At 33.0% G+C, this 22,525-nt stretch overlaps 1 protein-coding gene across 1 annotated transcript in view; it reads left to right on the top strand.

Moving 5' to 3' along the window:
• Window positions 1-22,525, top strand: part of LOC145248025 (methylosome protein WDR77-like) — a 204,385-nt gene that overhangs the window by 114,047 nt on the left and 67,813 nt on the right. The window lies entirely within an intron of this gene.

Here is a 22,525-nt window from a genome sequence, read left to right as displayed (position 1 = left end):
AACTTATATTGGAAACAGATTGTTGTATTCAAGTCAAACATTTTTTTTTTCTTAATCGATGGTGAAAGATATAAAAACTCCTTCACTAATAATAATTATAATCCAGATATGGATAAAAACAAATGTAAACACAACTTGCTAGATATATTTTTTTGTAAAGTCCAACATCTCTAGAACATTTGTTTATAAATGATTAAATTTGAAAAGAAACTACAAAAGTGTTTGTCTTTGAGGTGGTTTAGAATATAATGCTCTTTAATTGATATTTTTTTTTTTTTTTTTTTTTGCTTTTAAAAAGTAATTTTATTTAAAAGGATTTTTTATAGATACATTCGTTAACAAATGATTCAGATATATATTGATCTTTATAACTGCTTTTTATCTCCCACTTTTTTCTTTCCGACTTAAAAAAATATCTGCTGTTTATAATATATATATGGCTTATTCCATGTCAAATCAACAGGGAGGTTGGGGGGGGGGCAAATGTCATGCCCACACAGATTTTTTTCAAATTTGCTACACTTATAGATCTCATGAAAGGAATTGAATGGCTCCTGAGGGGTTCCTGAGATATGACCAGACCATGACCGGTTTACAAAAATATAGATTTTTATGAAGAAGTAACCAATTTTAAGACAATATCTCCATTGACTATGGGCCAACAAAGTTCATTCATATATTATTCTAAAGTACTTGGATAGATTTACAATTTTATCTGGGGATATATATATATATATATATATATATATATATATATATATATATATATATATATATATAATTTTTTTTTTTTTTTTTTTTTTCAGGGTCAAATAAAAAAGTTGACCTTGACGTTTTATCTGAATTATCTCTAAAAATGTTATTTTAATTTTTTCTAAAACTTGGACAAAATACTTGTCTATCTTATGACAGTATATATTCCAAATTTCATGATGGACTAGAACTGTGTCTACAAGCGTTTTCTGGAAGTGGGCAAAATTCAAAATGGCGGCACATAGTACCTGCTTCTTCATATAAAAAACATTTTGATATTTCACAATATAGTCAAGTTTGGTATCTTTGTAAAGTTATTTTAATGTGGATTAATATTTACATAAAGACCATGGTCATAAAATCAATTAAAAAAATCTCTGTTGACAAAACTGAATTTATTTTTTTTTATTTTTTTAATGTAACACAGATTTTGTTATGGAAAAAGTGATATAATAAAAATGAATTTTGAAAGGTGTTGAGGGTTAATTAAATTATAATATAAAACGTGATCTCGATGGTGAACAAATTTTTCTCGATAATTGATCTTCTAAATTTACAAAAAGGCAATTTTTGTTTATGATTACTTTTTTCAATAAAAACTTTAAAAAGAATGCTGTAAAAAAATTCTTGACAAGTTGAGTTTTATGCCAATTCTGGTTGTGAAGTCAAAATATTTTTCTAGAAATCAAACTGTTTTAGAATGACTTTCATACTTATACAATACAGATTTTGATACAGAAAAGGTGATGTAATTAAGAATTCTAAAATGTGTGTTGAGATTTAATTAGGTTATAGTATCAAAAGAATAAGCATTTGATGCCGATGGTAAACAGTTTCTTTGACATGATACTGATATCCACAAGAAATCAATCCATGTTCATTGTGAGACATTTCAAAATGGAAAATGAAAAATCTGTTTTACCAAAATATTTTTTATAATAACGACCTTTAAAGTATTTATTCAGATTTTTCTTTCAAAATCTTTCTAAAATATTTGATGCATTTTTCATCTCATTTTTTGAAAGTTGATAAGATTTTCCTATTTTAGTTATTGGATAAACTGAGCTAAGAATATCAGAATATTTCAAAATTGATGTATTTAGATGTGATGGATAATAGAAAGATGGAGAGGGTCCATTTGGTTGTAAAAATGTCAATTTCACTTCTCCATTATCTGGATTTTTGTCAAGTACACATTCTAACAACCAATTCCTCTAATAAAGTGCTGTCACAAATCCATTAATATCTTTGAACTCTTCATTGTTTAGGTTTGAGATTCGAACTATCCTTCCTTTATTTTGTCTTGACATTGGTTTTACTTCCACTTCTCTCTGAGAGACAGGAATGAAAGGGTGTAATTTCTGTGTTCCTATAATAGTGGAGGAATTGCTAAATCTGTCTTCTAAAATGTCTGCTTCCTATGTCCATTCTGCAGTTGAGGAATATAGGAAATGTATTCCAGAAATATTTTTTCTTGTATAAAAATACAGTTGTCTTGGCATCATGATTTGTTCATTCTATGGTCGCTGCAAGCTAACTTTTGCTGCTAACCTTTTAATAGTGCCACCCAACCTATCACATGGTCCTTTCCCATGAGAAGTAGCAAAAAAGTGCCACGCTGCATCAATACCGAAATCAGATTATGGTTGCACAAATTTATAAAGCTTTTAAAAAATTTTTTAGTGTGAAACATCATCATCAGAGAAATAAATCATTTTTTGGCCATCAAAATCAAGAATTTCTTTTCATTTTTCTCTAAACTTTCTTTAAAACAAATGGACAACTACTGTGTCATGCTTGTGACAATCAGATATTATTACAAAATTAATATGCTCATGATCAATTCTATTTCTATAGTAGCAGATGAATGGATGCAATGTAGCTTGATCATTATTTCAGCGGAATCCTTGAGCTGCATCTTGCAAAATAAATGAATAATTCTCAGAAAAATCTGCTATTGCTAAGACTTCACCAACCTTCAATGAACCCTTTCTATCAGAACAAAATTTTGATTGTGATTTGTGTGATGTCTTTCGGCGGTCAGAGCCCTCCAAGGTCACTGCGGCAAGCGGCCTCCAGTTGGGACGGTATAGGCGGCGTCGAATCAATAGACCGCTGCACCGTTTCGCTGTCCCTCTTTACACAGACAAGCATGTGGCGTAAGCTATTGGATTCACTGCGTCTCATAGCGGTATAACCGGGGATCTGAGGTTCGTCTGGTACAGACTTCAGCCAGGTATCCAGCACCGACTTGAACGATTTTGTTTTGCAGTTCGTGATCTCTCTGATGTTACGTGGTAGGCAATTGAAGAGCGTAGGACCCCGGGAATTTAAACTCGATTCCCTGAGCTGTCGGATCCAGTTGTCCCTGGCACTGGTTAAGGGTGGTACCACGCACCTTCTGCCACATTTTGAGATATGGTGCTGTATACCAGCGTTGGGCACCTGGTTCTCCATCATACGCCAGGTATAGATTATTGAATATCTTTCTTGCCTGCGTTGAATCGATTTGATATTCAACGTATCCAGCAGTTGCCAATAATTCAATTGACTATAACCAGTTATCTTTCTTAGAAACGACTTCTGGATGGCCTCTAATGCTTGAATATGACCTGTTCTGTCCGGAGTCCACAGCTGACAACAGTAATCAATGTGCGACAACACCAGCGACTTCCAGAGTGTCAGCATTAGGTTTTTTTGTCTCGTTTTGAAAGTGCGTAGAATCCAACTGGAAGGGCTCCGTGCAGTTGAACAAACTTTGTCGATCTGGGAGGTGAATGTACCATCAGAATCCAACGTTACTCCCAGATCGCGCACAGTATCTTTGGTTTTAATTAGCTTCCCGTCTTGGGTCGAGTACTTAGATGCTTCTCTCAAGTCCTTCCTTCTACCGTATTTGATACACTCGAATTTCCCGGAGTTAAACTGCATATTGTTGTCATCCGCCCATTGGTAGATAGCGTCTAGATCATTTTGGAGAGCTTGTACATCAGAAGAATCTTTTATTTTCCTGCCAATCCTGGTGTTGTCGGCAAAACTTGAGACGAAAGACGATTTGACTTTTTCGTCTATGTCGCCGATTAGTACGAGGAACAGCAACGGACCAAGTACTGAACCTTGGGGAACGCCAGATAGCACTTTGGTCGGGGGAGATGCAGAGCCATTTACTACAACTGTCTGGTAGCGATCTGTTGTGCTTTGAAGAAGCATAATTTCATTGCCAATGTTTGAAGGCTGGCATGGAAAGTTTTAATGAATTCCTCTGTAGATTGTGATAGTTTGTAGAATAGTTATATTAGTTGAAAACCACTGTTTGTATACAAAATTATCAACTGAATTTTTGTGAAGAATTTCTTTCATATACAAAACAAAATCATCCATCAATTTGTTGCAAGCTGAGCAGTCACCCAAGTAGCAATTTGTCGATGCTTCATTGCATGTAACAGTAAGTATGCATTGGTGGTAATCTGTTAAATGATACTTTTCTCCTTCAGTCAGTTTAGCAAGATGAGATCCTGCAATCAACTTTATATTCTGGTGGATTGTGCAGATGCAGACAGTATGGTTCCCAGCACCACCTGCTAGCGCGCATTCTTTTGGTTTCAGCTCAGCGAATCTAGAGAAACTTATTTTCTCTTGGTTCTTTGATTTGAATAATTCAAATGCCTCTTTCAGGTTACAGAGAACCAGATATTTTTGTTCCTGAACCCCTTTACCATCTTTTAAATCTTGTAATCATTTTTCCAGGTATCACTCTACTGACTTCTTCATTTTTATAAAACTGCTTCACTTTATTAATTATATCTTGTGGGAATCTAGTTTTTCATGTATTTGGCAAAGCTAAAATTCCTTCCTTGTTCCTAAGTTTTTTGCTTATCTCGCCATGTACATTGTAGTGCCAAATTCTGTTTGTATTTTGTTTAGATTCAAGTTTTTTGGAAGTACGGTCAGAAGTTTAATTTTTTGGGAGATCTTTTCACTTGCAGCAAACTTCTCTTTCAACTGAGTAATAATTTCTTTTTCAAAGTTTTGTTCTGCACTAGTTGATTCCTCATGAGATGTTTGATAAAATTATACCGATTCTATCAGATATGGTCTCTGTAATTTTTTATTAGTAGCTGTAACTCAGTTTCACTATCCACAAAAATGTCTGAAGATTTGGCTTCAGCTGGTTGTCACTAATCTTCATCTGTTGTTGAAACAACAGCATCAAAGGACTCAGCTGATGCAGTTTTATTTTTTTTGCGACATTGTGTGCAAATCTTATCAGGGATCAATTTAAATTGTCTATACTTATCAGCATATTCCTGTGATATTTTCCTTAAACTCTTTTTGACTTTCTTTTTATGAATTTTAAAGGAATTGCAGCATACATTTTCAAGACTATTCTTCTGACCGAATCCATTTAGATGAAACACTTGAAAAAGTATTATATCTAAAAAAAAGATAATTATTAAATTTTAGTCTAAGGATATAAGTCTAAAAAAAAAAATTAGAAAAATAAAATCTGATGCAAATAATTTCATAATATTGACTCTTAACATGACAGGACAATAAACATATCTACTTAAATTCTACATTTATATGAAAATATAACTTGCATTTTTATGGTGACTGGCAAAATTTCAATCTTGTAGTCTGTATTTGTGTCTTATCTGTTCCAAGACAAACTTAACTGGCAAAACGGTTTCAATAATATTTATTTTTTTAAATCTTTTATTGCGGGGGTTTTATTTTCACCCATCCTCCTGCTATATATAAGAACTTGTTTTTACAACCAGTAAACAGGCAGTGGCATAAAAAAACAAAGAAACTTTGTCACCAAAGCATGTCTGCTTATAAGTGAGAAAAGTTTCACTCGGTCCACTAATTTATTGAAAAACCAAAGTATTTTTAATACCTTTTAGCACTTTGTCAGATTTGTCAAAGTTAAAGGACTGGATAGAAATCAAAAGGTCATGTTGTGTGTGTGTGTATTTTCCACACAGCTAAAATAAATCCACATTTTTTTAAATGTTATTAGGTTTTACTTTTACTGGTAGCTTAGAAATAAATATTACTCATTTTATCTCATAGTACCTGCAATGGAAAACTTTTCTGATTCTCATACCTCAAAAATTTCTGATTTTCCAGATTCCGATTAACTGTCCCAACACTAATTATATCACCTTTTTCCATAAGAAAATCTGTGTTGCATTTAAAAAAAGAAAAAAAAATTATTTTATTTGTTTATAATTTATATTTATTATTTGAGGTCGCTATATTGCTTTTTAAAATTTGGCCTTTCTAAGGTTTGGCAGATTGGCCTTTTTAAGCTCTTTCATGAACTATGTTTTTGGCTGCCATATTTATTTTGTAATGAAAGAACGTAAAAAGGCCAAATTTGGCCTTAAAAAGCCAATCTGCCAAACTTAAAAAAGGCCAAATTTTAAACGTGTAAGGCGTGCACATTTAGTCTAATAAAAAATGATTTTAAAAAAAAACATGAAAATGAATTTTTTTTATTTTTATTTCAGCCTTTGAGTCTTATAATGTTTTATATAAAAATAGTTCTTATAATTTTTTTTACTGACTTTTTTTTTTTTTTTTTGTAAATAAAGGAAATTTTAGATTTGCTTTGGGGGCGGGGGGGGGGGCTTTTCGATTTGCTTTTTATTCGTTGTTTTATGTTTCTATTGTAACAACAACCCCAAATGAATTTGTCATATTTTGGCCCTTTTGTTTATTAAATTGTTAGATGAAAGTAGAAAATGGTCTCATAAAAAACAATTAAATTTATCGTTATTTTATGTTTCCAATCTTATCCCCCCCCCTTCCGTTTTTTCCCTCCCTCTCAATCGCCAAATTTAAAAAAAAAAATGCTAGAGGTGACATGTCTCATTGAACGCTTGGTGGCCAAAAAGTGGGTGCTCATTTTACGCTAAATTTATATAGAAAAGTGATCCCCCATTCTTACATGTTATTTTATTTATTATTTTTTTTTTTTTTCGAAATTTCTCTTATAATATTTATAAAGGCTGTTTAAAAAAGTAGATCTCCATTTTTTTTTTTTTTTTTTTTTTTTTTTTTTTTTTTTTTTTTTAGGGGTTAAACGCCACTGGGTCACATCATATAAAGTTACCTTTTTAATTAGAAAATTAAGTTTGTAATCGATGAAATTAACGCGAAAAAAGAAAAAAGAAGTGTAAATTGTGGAATTTAGATGGGGAGGGCAGTAGATCTTCATTTTTTTTAGGCATTAAACGACGCTAAATTACGTGGTAAAAATTTACTGATTTCTGTATAGCCATAAGGAATAAAATAAAACAAGCAAATGAAATCTTTGCAGTTTTTTCATAAGTTGCCCGGGTGTTTCGAGGTGTGTGTGTGTGTGTGTGCTGGGGCGGGGGATGTTAATCTAAACATAAGAATAAGCGAAGTAAATATTTAAAAAAAAAAAAAAAACTAATGTAAGGCAAACGAACGATGTTAAATGTAAAAATGGGAAAAACAAAAAAGAAAACAGAAAAACGAACATTAAAACTTCTTTAAAAAATCTGACCCCCCCCCCCCCAAAAAAAAAAAAACATGAGAAAAATGGCTTAAATAACCCCGGGGAGTACCCGGCGTTGCCCGGGTGTTTTTGGGTGTATGTGGTCGGACAGGTGGGGGGGGGGGGTAATTAAGAATAAGCGAAGTAAAAAAAAAAAAACTAATGTAAGGCAAACACGAAACAGAAAGACGAACGTTACGTGAAAAATGGCTTAAATAACCCTGCTTCAATATTAAAATTTAAAAAATCGAAAAAAAAAGAAAAAAAAGACATCTCACACCATGATTCGAACCCAAAACCATTAGATAATGAGGTCGCGCTCTAAGCAACTGAGCTACGTGAAAAATGGCTTAAATAACCCTGCTTCAATATTAAAATTTAAAAAATCGAAAAAAAAAAAAAAAAGACATCTCACACCACGATTCGAACCCAAAAACCTTTAGATAATGAGGTCGCGCTTTAAGCAACTGAGCTAAGACGACGGCCACAAAAATTAGATTGTGTTTTTTTTAATCTTTAAACAAAATCAGGTTCCGACGTCATTTGCGCATGCGTAGAACCAAACTCGTCATGAGAGGATGGTTTTTGCTTACCCCCCCCCCTTCCCCGTAGAAAACTGCTGATTTCAGGGTGAAGAAATTAACGTTTTTGGCCAATTTTTCGATATTTGTCGGGCGAAGGTTGGAACTTTTAAATGATACCGATCTGGCAAAAATCCGTGACCCATGTTGAAAGTTTTTGCGAGACATACAAACACACACACATACATACATACAAACAAGCACACATACATACACACATTTTCACTTTTATATATATAGAAGACTAGCGGGGGTACTCGGCATTGCCCGGGTGTTTAGAGGTGTGTGAGTAGGGGGGGGGGGTAAAGAACTTCTTTAAAAAAAATCAGAAAACCCCAAACAAAAAAAAAAACAGCCAACGAACGTAAAACTTTTTTTTTAAAAATCGGAAAAACAAACCTCCTCCCCCCAAAAAAAGGACGGCGTTACCTGGGTGTTTGGAGGTGTGTATATAGGGGGTGCAAAGAATAAGTGAATTAATAACCCTGTTTAAACTTTTTTAAAAAATCGGAAAAACAAAACAAATAAAACAGCCAACGGAGGACGTAAAACTTCTTTAAAACAATCGGATAAACAAAAACCCAAAAAAGGGGGGGGGGGAACAGCAGCGAAAAAAAAAAAATGGTATAAATAACCTTGTTTCAATAGTAAATGTTTAAAAATCGAGAAAAAGTATATCTGATAACTGGGATCGAACCTGAAATCTTTAGATAACAATGCGGTCACTTAACCCATCGCGCTACAGACGCAGCATGGATGAAAGTAGGTCGGTTTTTATAACATTTAAAACAAATTCAATGTACAACGTCTTTTGCGTGTAATGACGCATGCGTAAAGCAAGCTTGTCATGAAAATACCATTTTTTTTTTCACCCCTCCTTGTAAAAAAGAGAGCCGTTAAGGATGAAGGAATTAATGTTTTTGCCCAATTTTTCGATATTTGTTGTCCAAGATGTGGAGCTTCAAAATGATACCGAACTCGTGAAAATCCGTGGCCCGTGTCGAAAGTTTTTGCGAGACATACAACCACACACACATTTTCGCTTATATATATAGAGAGAGAGATAGATACACACACACACACACACACACACACACACACACACACCAAGTTAAAATATTCAGGAGGGAAAACTCATGAATTAAAACAATGTTATTAAGAGTGCTAAATAAAATATATATGTATACACACACAAATTAATAAAACCATTAAATAATTAATGGAATTTAGTTTGAACTTTTTAAAAACAAATATTCAGAATGAAAAGATGTTGGGGTTTCAAATTCCTTGTTCATATTTTGATATTTGTAATGAAAGACCGAGGTTCGATTAAACTTTAGAAAAATCGCAACTTTACACAAGATTTTTTCTGTCCAATGGCAAAGAAAAGCTTTATTCAACATTAATTTGAAGTACAAAAGTGAAAGATTAATTTGAAGTACAAAAGTGAAAGATTAATTCTTGCCTCTTTTTTTTTTTTTTTTTTTTTTTTTAAATCCTTTTCAGAAATTTTTTCTTTTTCGTATTTTTCATACATGTTTAAATTTTTTTTTCTCTTCCTTTCTCTTTTTCTCTTTATTTTTTGCACCCTCCTCTTTTCCACTTTCACATTCTCTTTTTACAAGTGACTGGGGATCGCTTGTGAATTTAATATCCCCTTGACACTTCCTTATTAAAACCCACCTAGGGTGAATGCTGTACAACAACAATTATTCATTGTACTAGAGGTGGAGGCACAGGTTGTAGAAATCATTTAATACATCATTCTCCTCCAAAGACTTATTCATAGAAGATAGTCACACCAAAGACTTGGCATTCTGCAGGCCCTTTGGGAGCATTTTGATTGTTTATATCCATCACCTAACATTGATTTGCAGACATCTAGGTCTGACGAGTTATCCTGATTAACGGGCACCTGTACAGAGAATCTAACCTTAAAGCGTCACTGTTTTTTTTTTTTTTTTATATATATACTTCAGTTGCTGAGGTGTCCAAATAGTGAATGTCAGTCTCAGACATAGTGAGGCTATTTTTGTGATATTGGTCTGTCTTCAGAATCCGATATAGAATAGGGTTCGTAAGGATAGTCAAATTCATTCAGAAGAGTATCTGAACTGGATGTATGCAGGATTTGATCACCTAGCTTAATTGGGCTGATTCTGTAAACTAGATATTTGCAATTCCCCATTGCAGTAACCTTTTCAGAAGTATTACCAGCCAGGGGGTGAGTTCTCTTAAGGAAACTGTTGACTGTCTTCCTTCCGCAGTTTTAATCCATGAGGGTTCACCTCAACTAGTTTTATTTTGCTAACTAGGGGGTAATGTTTACTATGATGAACATAATGCTTCAGTAAAACAATTCTAAGTTAAACACACCATAAGGGGAGGAAAGTGCCCATCCAACTTTGTCATTGGAGCAGAAGAAATCTTGTATAATGTTGCAATTTTGATTGCATTCAGACCCGACAGGGATGACACGTTCTCATTTTGAGATCAAAATTTTTTGGTTTGCTGCTGCCAATTGTACTGTCTCCCATATGGAGACATTGTATCGTTTGCACTACTCCTTACCTTGGGGATTGTAACGGGAGGCATGGCTTATCATCATTCTTAGAGCAGAGGCCTTAAATAACTGCAGTGGCTTTTACATAAGGCAGCGGATAACTGGGAAACCTTGAATTTCCATGTATTATTGTAAGCAGGTATTTTGTATTTTAGTGGATTCTTGAAATCCAGATAAAATCTTTTGAAAGGCTGAGTGGCCTTCACAAGTGTTGCTGGAGGAGGGCTTATAGAATGTTTGTTTATTTTCTGCACATATTTGATGGGAGTTTGTGATTCTTTTTACGTCTCCAACTGAATATAGCAAATTCTTGCTTTAGATTATGTGCCATTCTTGTGATACACGAGTGGCACAATTCTTTGTGTATGCTCTGAAGATCAGCTGAGCTTGTTAGATGATACACCCTTGAAAGTCTATTGACTGCAGCATTCTTTTTTTCACTGTGATGGGAGATATTGAATGAATAACAAGACAGTTTCATCAGCCATCTTGCAATTTTCTCATTTTTTATTTTACTCATAATTTTCAGATTTAACATTGATGGGACCAATTTTTTTGTTGGTAATAAGTTGGAATTATCAACCAATCAGATAATTCTGCCACTTTGTAAGGCTTCAACTATAGTGTATGATTCTTTATCTATCGCAATATGCCTTCATTCAGACTCTGAGAGTATTCTAGAAAGGAAACTACATGCTGACCTTGTTGTAATAAGGCAGCTACTGCCAAATCAGATGCATTGATTTTGACTACTAGGGGAACTGAAAGATTAATGGCTAAGCTAGACAATGGAAACGTGCTTGCTTGAGTAAGTAAATGTATTTTTTCATAAAAGGATGCAACTCATTGAGAATAATGGACAAACATGCCAAGAGTTCATCATTATGCAGCCATATTTCCAGGAATTGATAATTCCGTGAGATGTTTCAGTCGTTCTGAGTCTAGTCTCATGGCACCAGTTGTGACCATGTACCCCAGTAGCTTGATGTTTTTTAAATTGTAAGAACCCTTTTCCTCGTTCAGAGTCAGACATATTTCTTTATGGCGGCCATGAATCATTTGAGGCTGTGATTATGATCTTCCTCATTATAGCTGCAAATAATTACATTGTCTATGTATGCCATAGTATCCTTCAGTTTCTCGTTAGAAGTGATTACGCTTATTACCCTTTTGCCACTCCATTTGTAACCCTGAAAGGGATTCTATTGGTAAAATTAGTAAGATGGCTGCAAGCTTTGAATGCTGTGTAAGGTTTCTCCTCTGGCTTGATGGGTATCTGATGGTAGGCACTCCTAAGATTCAACATGCTGAAAATATACTTAGTGATAGCGGAAATCATTTTATCAATTCAGGACTGGGAATGCGCATTGAGTTGTGTGTATCTGTTGATGTATTCACTTGGCTGTATTATCTGTGCTTTAAAAAGTCTCTTCACTTTCACTGTAATAATTTCCTTATATGTGAATGAATAATGTCTAGATTTTATTGCTACGGCAAGTTTACAGTCAGTGTTTAGATTTGAGAAGAGAGATGGATACCTAACTTGTAAGATAAGAATGTTTGTCAAGGAAATTATGTCCTAAAATTACTTCACAGCAGAGGCTTCTCATTATCAGCAATTTCATTTTAGAATAGAAATTTCCTTTTCGTTTGATGTCAGCCATGTAATATCGAATTACACAGTAGGATAAGGACAAATTGGCCATCAATATTTGAACAGAAAAAGATTCTCTATTTGTTTGTTTCCATATTTGTATTGATAAAATTTTTGGAACTTCCAGTGTGGAGAGTTAGTCCATTCATGTTTACTGTGACAATTATTTTAGAAAGGCATTTAAGAGATGCAGTTGATATAGTAAATAGAGATAGTGGCAACTAAACGGCTTTTCTAGGAAAGAGTTGGACGAAAAACCTCAAAGCTCTCTCTGCTTGTCACATCTGTGATATCTAGAGTTTTGAGCTGGGCTGAACAAACAAGCATGTTTACAAAGGCCACATAAGTAGTATTTAATCTCAGTCTAAGCGATAGTAATGGGTTGTTCATTAACATTTGAGGACTCTTTATTCAGGAAGAGGAGGTTGCAATCTCAGGAATTTGAGATACAAGATTCTTAAGAAAAGTAGAAATAGGAACCCCTGAAAAATCAGGCTGTAGAGATCAGTGATGAAGGCCTCTCTTATTTAGCTTGTTGTTAGGGCAGTAAAATTGCAATTGCAGCTTAGTATCTTCAGTCTTCAGGTTTGGAAAAACAGCTCAATTTTCTTCAGGTTGTTGATGTTGTGTAGCAAATAAGTATCTTAGAAAAATGGATTTTTTTTCTTAATAAATATACCATCTAGAGTGTTTATAGCAGTATCATAATCTTGACACTCTGACACTTATAAATGTGAGTGGAAACATGGTGTAATAAAAAGGTTAATTTCTGTGAGCCTGTCAATGCTGTAGTAGAAAATGACTGCAGTCCTGAAAGAAATCCCTAGAACATGTCCCTCCAATGTTGCTATTTGTTGTTAGAGTCATGATCGAGTTCCAGATGGTCAGGCTTGAGGTATTGTTCCATAATTAATGTTGAATAAATTGTAATGAAATGCCGAGGCTCAATTAAACGTTAGAAAAGTTTTATTCAACATTAATTTGAAACACAAAGTGAAAGATTAATTCTTGCCTAATTTTTATAATCCTTTTCAAGAACGGTCCATTGTACTAGAGGTGGGGGTGCAGGTTTCAGAAATCATTTAATACAACAGTATTTATTAATATTTTTATTCTGTGATTTGAATAACTGAAGCAAAAATAAAATAAAAAATTTAATCACAAAATTTAATGAATTTTTTATGTTCTTGAAAGTGTTTCTAATAGAATGAAGAAAATTAAAGAAACAATTTTTAAAACTGTCATTGTGTTTATTTTTATCTGATTCCTTTCCAAAAAGCAATTTAAATGACTAGTTGCCAGTATTTGAGAGACCACTCTACCTTTCTCAAGGGAAGAGAGTGGGATTGGATGCATACCTTTCCCAAAGTGATGCAATATCCTTGACAAAACAACATTTATCAAAAAAAGGGAGAAAAAAAAATTAGCATGAACAGTAGACTGTCTATCGTTCATGTCAATTATTTTTTACTAATAACCCCAAAGAGATTATATATAAAAGCGAAAATGTGTGTGTGTGTTTCTATGTCTCGCAAAAACTTTTGACAGAGGTAATGGATTTTCGCCAGATAGGTATCATTTTCAAGCTCTAACCTTCGGGCAACAAATAACGAAAAATTGGCCAAAAACATTAATTCCTTCATCCTCAACGGCTCTCTTTTTTACAGGGAGGGGTAGAAAAGAAAATGTATCTTCATGACAAGATGGCTTCTACACATGCGCAAATGACGTCGAAACTTGAATTAGTTTAAATATTTAATTTTGTCAACATCCTCTTAGCTCAGTTGATTAATGCGCAGCGTCATTATCTAAAGGTTTTAAATTCAAATTGTGATGTTAGATGTCTTCTTTTTTTTTTCGATTTTTAAAGTTTTAATATTGAAACAGGGTTATTTATGCCATTTTTCACGTTCGCTGTTTTTTTTTTTTTTTTTTTTTTTCAGATTTTTTTAAGAAGTTTTAACATCGTTCGTTTTGCATACCGTTTGTTTGTTTGTTTGTTTTTTTCCATCACATTCGCGTTTTCTTTTTTGTTTCTGTTTTTCCGATAAGAAATTTTAACATCGTTCGTCTGCATTACGTTCGTTATTTTTATTTTTATTTTTTTTTAATATTTAAACAGGGTTATTACTTCGCTTATTCTTTTGTTTTGATTTACCCCTCCCCCCGCCCAAGCACACACACCTCTACACACCCGGGCAACACCGGGTACCCCCGCTAGTCTATATATATATATATATATATATATATATATATATATATAAAAGCCAAAATATTTGTGAGTTTGTATGTCTCGCAAAAATTTTTGACAGAGGTAACGGATTTTCACAAGTTCGGTATCATTTTGAAGCTTGACATCTTGGACGAAAATATCGAAAAATTGGCCGAAAACATTCATTCCTTCACCCTAAAATGACCAGTTTTGTACAGGGAGGGGGTAGCAAAAATTCGTTCTTTCTACGACTACTGCGACGATGACATGTTTCACCGAGAAAAAGTAACTTGCTGGTTTTTTAAACGTTTCATTTTGTCAGTTCTTAGTTGTTTGTCTCTTTCGCATCAGACTCTTCCGCCCCCCCCCCCCCCCCACCTTAGCCTCAAGGCTTCGGGTTCAAGCCTACCTCTCTACCAAAACTTTTTTTTTTTTTTTCTTTTACACCTCTAAACACCCGGGCAATTTTTTTTTTTTTTTCTTTTTTTTAAATTTAAATGGGGTTATTATTTCGCTTATTCTTTAGTTCCTCCCCCCCCCCACACACACACAGCGTTATCTTAAGATTGCAGGTTTGATCCGACAGGGTTATTTATGCCATTTTTTCTACATTTCGCTGTTTTTTTTGGGGGGGGGGGCTGGTTTTTTCTTTTTTTTTTTTTCGATTTTTATTATAATTAAGCAGGGTATCCCCCCCCCACACACACACACCTCCAAACACCCGGGCAACGCCGGGTACCCCCGCTAGTATGGTATAAAAGAAACCAATCAAATGCGGATATATTTTTAAGCTTGTAGAATTTTGAAAGTCTATTTCCTTTTTTTCTTCTGCACTCCTTGATTAGGTGTTCACATGGAATGGAATCTAAATTACTATTTTTATTTTTAATTTAAAAAAAAATTTTTTTATTAGTGCTGAATCTAACCAGCTGAGAAGATTAAGTAATTAAAAGAATTTGTCGCCCCAGAAAAACTGGAGAAGAATGTTTCTATTTTCAGGCTTTTTTGTCACTTGATTTCTTGTTTAAAGAGTTAAATCTGCCTGCTTTAAAACAAAACAAAATTGGCTTTTTTTTTTTTTTAATTTTTATTGCCTTTGAGATTGGTTGGTGCAAGGATTGGGGGTGTTTTCTTCAGTGTCGATCCCTTACACATTGAAGATTGAAATAGGTAATTTTACCCCTCCCCTTCCTCCAATGTATACTGTCAGGGGTTAGTAATGTCTTGGCTACCTCTTTTCATTATTATAGTGTTGAATAACCTCAAGTTTTAAATCTTTTAACTGTAACAATTGCTGACTAGTGTTCTTCAAGGCCTCAGATGTCATTTAAGACTGGCTAGAAACATTAGTCTGACATAATTGCTTTATTATTGTTGACATTAATAAATGTTCTGATAAATTTTGATATAGATATAATGAGTTTCATATTTACAAAGAAGGAAAAGTGAATGCTTATATGTATATACTTTTTATTTATTACATAAATATTTAGGTATTGCTACACAGTCATGAATACGTTTCAGTCAACTAGTTATAAATAACTACAGACACCATCAGGCGATGTTGCTTTTACAAAATCCAAATTCTCAATAATTTAATATTTATATGATGATAAATAAGTAATAAAAATTTATGGCGCTTCTACACTATTAAAACAAAATTTTGGAAATCGTAATACTGAATTTCACATGAAAACAATGGTATCTATGTATTCCTCGTATTAAGATGATTATATCCAATAACTACAAAAATCGATAAGGTAGAAAATTATTTATTAAAGAAAATAGAATTTGAAGAAAATGATTGTATTTGCTTTTGTAAGACAGGAGAGTTCAAAAGGGGGATACTTTTCCATTTTGATTTATTTTATTAAAAAAAAAATGGCCACAATTTTTCACTTGCTAACACGATTAAATTTTTTTTTTTAATTATTTAGTAATATTCATGTAATTTTGACTGCATAATTTGGAAGCTAATTTTAATTTATTAGAATTGACAAAAAAATCAGTAGAAACCATTAGTTTTTATCTGAAAACTCCATTTATCGACTACAAAATTTTGTTCTGATAGTGTAGAAGCGCCAAATTTATTTTACTTTATCGAGCCTGGGCTTCATTTGGAATATCGTTTTAATCCATATATTTTTGTATTATCAACTTTCATGCAAATATGACCTGCATAATTTATAGTTTTCAGTTTATGTGCTAACCAGCAAAATTTGCCTATGAATATCATTTTGCTAACTACTTTCCTCTGAGGATAACGGCCATTCTTTGAAACTCCATGAAATAAGGAAAATTTTTTAAGTTTTTGTCAAATAAATTATGGTAATTTCTAATTTACAGAGTTTATATTGAATTTTGTTATATATATTAGCATGCCACTAGGCGTTGCCCAATTATAAAATATACATAAATATTATATTTTAATTCATGCAGATTTTGTAGTATTATAAAGCCAATTCTTTATTGATTATTATTATAGTAATGATTTCAAAAGTTTGATTTTAAAAAAGGACTTGAGTGCCATCTGCTAGAATTAAAACTGAAACGTTTAGTTCTCCAGTATTGTTACTGGCTGAGCTACCGACAGATGAATACAAAAAGTTAAGAATTAAGTGATTTGAAGCTATGAATTTTTAATTTTGCGCATTCGTAAAAGTAACAGCTTTATTCAATTTACTCCTGCCAAGGTCAACTGTTTTTTTTTTTTTGTTTTTTTTTTGTTTTTTTTTCAATTTTGATGCCTTAGCAGCTGTTTTTACAGGCTAAAAACAACATCAAAATTGTTCCATAAGTCCAAGGTGTTAAGCAGAGATTTTCTGCACACACACACACTGACAAGGTATATATATATATATATATATATATATACATACACACATGTGTGTTTGAACTTTTTCATCCTAAAAGCTATGCAATTATGCAGAATTATGTAGAAACTATGTATAAATAGAACTGAGCATAATAGTTAAATGAAACCATTCATCCAATAAGAACCATAAATATGAATAATTAATGAAATTCACTTTTCAAAAGAATATACGAATTGGTTAATCTTTATTTAGTAGCTTGCATATCCATGACAGTATATTAAGAAGTTTGTTTTAATAATTCCTAAATAAAAACAGTAGGCTTTTAATAGCAATGTGAGTGTGACAAAAAACTCAACTTTATATACTTAGATTTAACATTTTATCACCAATCATAAATGTCTCCAACTTATATGAACTGATTAATGTGCTCTGATCAGTGATATTATGAAACTGTAGTGTTAAATTTTGGTACATTCTATTACATAGCACTTACCAAGAGGATATTGGGTTCTAATTTGACAAAGATCTGCTCTTAATTTGGTTTTGTCTAAATTTTAAGAGGTTTTTCTTATGTGTAGTAGTAGTCATATAAAAATATACTCATGGCAAGTAAGCTACAATGTTTCATTTCCAAATGAAAGCATCAGGCTAATTGTCTTACCCCTGTTGACTTTCACCAAGTTTGGAATATTCAATTTGTGTAAAAAAATATACTCTTATTAGTTGTATGAAGATGAATACTTTGTATGGAATTTATAAATTTTTAGTCAACGGATTGATTGTCCTTATAGAAACTGAGTTCTCAATTGTACCATATTCTGGGGTTTATTTCATGCATTCATTCTAGGTACCTCAAACCAAAATTACTTTTTTTTTTATTTAAACTTTCTAAGGTGAGCACATGGATCTTTGTAACACATAAACAAGTTTGTCGAAAACTAAGAAAATTTTCCATTATTGGTTCAGAAGCCAAAATTTCACAGTATATAGTTAAAAATTTCACAGTATATAGTTAAAAATTTCACAGTATATAATCAAAAATGCAGACTTTGAACAAGTGCAAAAATTCATACAATTAATCACAATGAAAACAGCATAAATATTGAACAAAATACTATTACCTCTTGAAAGTACATATAATAATGACCTGAAAGTGCAACTTTGTTCATTTGACTGTTGATTTATTTCAACAGCTAACACATTGAATTTTAATGATTTCATACAAGGGCCCGACAATATATTTTGGACACTTTAGTATTCGACTTTCCAAGTATCATAGAGTGGTGAAATTCCCTCAATAGAATAGATAAACATAGAAAGACAATACCTGTAATAAAAATGGAATAAAATCGATTAGGTAAGGAGAAATATTTAATTTTCATCATTTTTTACAAAACACGTGCAACATTATTTTTCGGACATCGTTGAAAAACTTAATATCACCTTTCTTCTCAATAACTTTTTATCAATTTTTCTTCATAATGATCAAACATATGCACAATAATATCTCTACATGCTTCTATTAGTTGTTTTTTGGCATCTAGTATTTGTTCCCATAGTTGAGCCTCTTTCGTTATTTCAGGTCCATCATAGACAAGTTGCGCAAACATTTTCCATTAAATTTAGATATCGGCTTTTTGCAGGTCATTCCAAAGTAGTCATATTCACTTTAGCCATCCATTCTTTTATGAGTTTTGACACCTGGATGCTGCAATTGTCTTGCTGTAGAAGGAAATCATTCCCCATCTCTCTTCTTATGCTTGGTAGGGCTTTCTCATCCAGCAATTGTTTGTAGCTTTTGCTATTCTGTCATCCTTTCAGCCACTCCAACCATATATTTCCATTAGCAAAGATCATACCTCAAACCATAACTCCTCCTCCTCTCATCTGTCGTTTGTTCAGAACAACAGGCTCACCCCTTCTCGACCAAGTACACCATCCATCGGGCCCATTAAACTTGAAACACTTCTCATCTGTAAATATAACCTTCTTAAAGTCAACATGCTTTTTTAACCACCTTTTAGCACTCTCCAGTCTTGCTCCTTTGTGTTTCTTTGTTAGTGTATTTTTTTTCTTAGCCTTTGCATACTTCAAACCAATCATATGCAGCGTTCTTTGTACTATTCAGACGTTTACATCCAGTTCACATTTCTCCTTCACTTTTCTTGCTGTAACTTTTTCTCCAGATGTCAAAAGCCGTGTTACAGTCCTCTTCATTCTCCTTTCAGTCCTCTTGCCAATTGATCTTTTCTGTCCTCTCTTTTTCCACTCGGAGTTTGTCTTCAGCATGTATTCAACCGTTGATTTTGACAGCTTTAAATCCATGGCAATCCTTCTGATGCTGAGGCCATCTTCCCACTTCTTCATTGCCAAACAAACAACTTTTTTTGAATGCATTTTACCTTATAAGTTTAATTAGGTAAAATACGTTAAAAAAAAAAGCTGTTTGTTTGGCACGGGAGAAGTGGGAAGATGGCCTCAGCATCAGAAGGATTGCCATGGATTTGAAGCTGTCAAAATCAACAGTTGAATACATGCTGAAGACAAACTCCGAGTGGAAAAAGAGAGGACAGAAAAGATCAATTGGCAATTTTGCCAGTAGAATAGAGCAGATAATTGATTCTAATGATGACAGCTAATTGTACAAGCAGAAAATTTGCATACAGCAGCAGATACATGAACATAGTTCTTAATAAAATATGATTTTTTTGTCATGTCCGAAAAATATGCGCACAAGTTTTTGCACAAATTTCGCAAAAAAACTAAAATTATCAAAGCCAAACTAAAAAAAATGATTACACTAGTAATGGATTTTCACTCCTCAATTACGTACTTACAATCTCAAATGTTTTTGGCACTAGTAACCACCTTGAAGTACTTTATTCAAAGTGTCCGAAAAATATTGTCAGACCCCTGTAGTACTTTAGAGATCAAGCTTGATTTTTATTTTTTTATAGTAAACCGATTTTTAAAAAAATCAGATTTCTATGATGTAAAAACAGACGGAAACACAATTTAATAGGGCCAAAATTTCATTCACTAACGTTTTCATCAATTTTGATGACAAAAGTATGGGAGAGTGGGCCATTTGTTGATCCTTATTCAATCTCGGACATGGTCTGGTTTCCTTGCTAATGACCAATATAAACTTTAAGAAAGTTACATTTATTGACATTACTAAATAAACATAAAGTGCATTTTGTTTTTGATATGTATTACACTTGTTAGGTAGTTCAAGACTTGTGATAATCAGACCATAGGATGCTTTCTTTTTCATGGTTATTTTTTTTTCTTTTTCTCTTTTTTCTCTAGGTTTTTTTTTTTCTATTCGCTTATTTCTCTTTTCTTTTTACATGTTTCCTTTTTCTTTTCCTTTTTTTTCTAATATTTTTGTACTATTTAAGAAAGCGCTTAAGCAATTATGTAAAATACAATTTTTTCTTGGTGCATAAGAATTGGTCTATTATCCTTTTGTTTTATGTATTATGAATTATACCGGTTGAATGTTCCAAAGTTAATTATTTGTATTGAAACTAATGTTGATAATGACTGATATGAAAAAAATAAATTAAATTGCAGAAGTTATTAAAAAATATATATGGAAGGAAAATAATTTAAAAAATAGTTTTTTTTTTTTTAATGTCATTAATTTTTTAAAACTATTTTCTTTTCATACATAGTCTTTAATAACCTCTGCAATTTAGCTTTTTTTTCTTCTATTTTTATCAGTCTTAAGTTTATTACTTTGCGTTTCTTATTGATAAACATGATTTTTATTAATTAATTTTTGGGTTTTCTGTTCATGTGACCCAAATGGAATCATTGGGGATTCAGTCATTAATGAAAAAATTTAGATATTTAAACTGGAATTTTTGTGAAAATAAAATTAGGTTGAAACTGAAACCTAAGGAATGTCACATTTGTACTTATTTGACGCAATTGCTTGCATCAAAGAAAAAGAACATGGTTTTTAGTTTCTCTATTTTATAGCATACTAGAAAAAATGTGACCTTGTCACCCATTAATCTCAGAATAAATTGCTTGAATAAAGTAAAAGCAAGTTTGCAAGTAACTATAAAAGCGGTTAAAACCAAGTCTAGTCTACTTCTCTCTCTCTCTCTCTCTCTTCTCTCTCTCTCTCTTTCTCTCTCTCTCTTTCTCTCTCTCTCTCTTTCTCTCTCTCTCTTTCTCTCTCTCTCTTTCTCTCTCTCTCTTTCTCTCTCTCTCTCTCTTTCTCTCTCTCTCTCTTTCTCTCTCTCTCTCTTTCTCTCTCTCTCTTTCTCTCTCTCTTTCTCTCTCTCTTTCTCTCTCTCTCTCTCTTTCTCTCTCTCTTTCTCTCTCTCTCTCTCTTTCTCTCTCTTTCTCACTCTTTCTTTCTCTCTCTCTTTCTCACTCTTTCTTTCTCTCTCTCTTTCTCTCTCTCTCTTTCTCTCTCTTTCTCTTTCTCTCTCTCTCTCTCTCTAAGATATAGTGATATTCCCTTTTGTTTATAATAGACTAGTGAGGGTACATGTCGTTGCCCGGGTGTGGAGAGGTTTTATGGTAAGGGTAATGAGCAACAGAGCCTTAAAAAAAAAAATCAAAAAATCAACCAACCCCTAAAAATTGAAAATAGCAGCAAGTACCTGTGTGAGTGCAAAAAAAAAAAAAAAAAAAAATTAGTAAGCAGGCAGGTTTGAACCTGTAACGCTAAGAGGAAAAGGAATTGAAAATAAACAAAAAAAAAAAACGGTTTAGTCACCATGCCCATCGTGACATGCAACATCACCGCCATTCAAATTAAGCTTAGTTATTGCAAGGCGCATGATGACTTTGGAAAACTGTTGACGTAAAAAGTGGTCTCTCCTTGTAAAAAACGGCCTAATTGATGGTGAAAGAATGAATTTTTTGGGCCAATTTTTGGATATTTGTTATCCCAGAGATTGAGCTTCCAAGCGATACCAATTTTGTCAGTGTGTTGGTTGGTTGGTTGGTTGTTTTGTTTTACGGCATATCAACCCTTTTCAGGTTATTTAATGCCGAATCTGGTGATTTTGAAGAACGATTTTTTTAATATAGTATATTTGTTTTTTAAGTCGTATTCTATTTAACCCATAGTTGGGACCCTAACAGGTGCTACCACTCCGGGTCAGAGTGGACCTGGGAGCAATGGCAATTAAAGGGTGGCTCCACACTCCCTAAGGCCTGCAAGCTGGGGCCCTCACCATCGGATATAGTTTAAGGTCATATCCAGGACCTTGTCAGTGTGTGTCAAAAGTTTTAACAAGACATACGATCATACACACACACACTAACAGACGTTTGAGTTCTTTTTAAATGATGGTAGCAAGCATAATAGACATAGTATAAACGCAATAGGGAGGGAATTCAAACAATACAGTTAGAGGGTGAATAGAAAGTAAATAATCAAAATC

Source organism: Euprymna scolopes, chromosome 26, assembly GCF_053919585.1.
Source record: "Euprymna scolopes isolate OS-2025 chromosome 26, ASM5391958v1, whole genome shotgun sequence".
NCBI lineage: Eukaryota > Metazoa > Mollusca > Cephalopoda > Sepiida > Sepiolidae > Euprymna > Euprymna scolopes.
The sequence above is the reverse complement of the archived record's forward strand: the minus strand, read 5'-3'. Positions and strand labels throughout refer to the sequence as shown.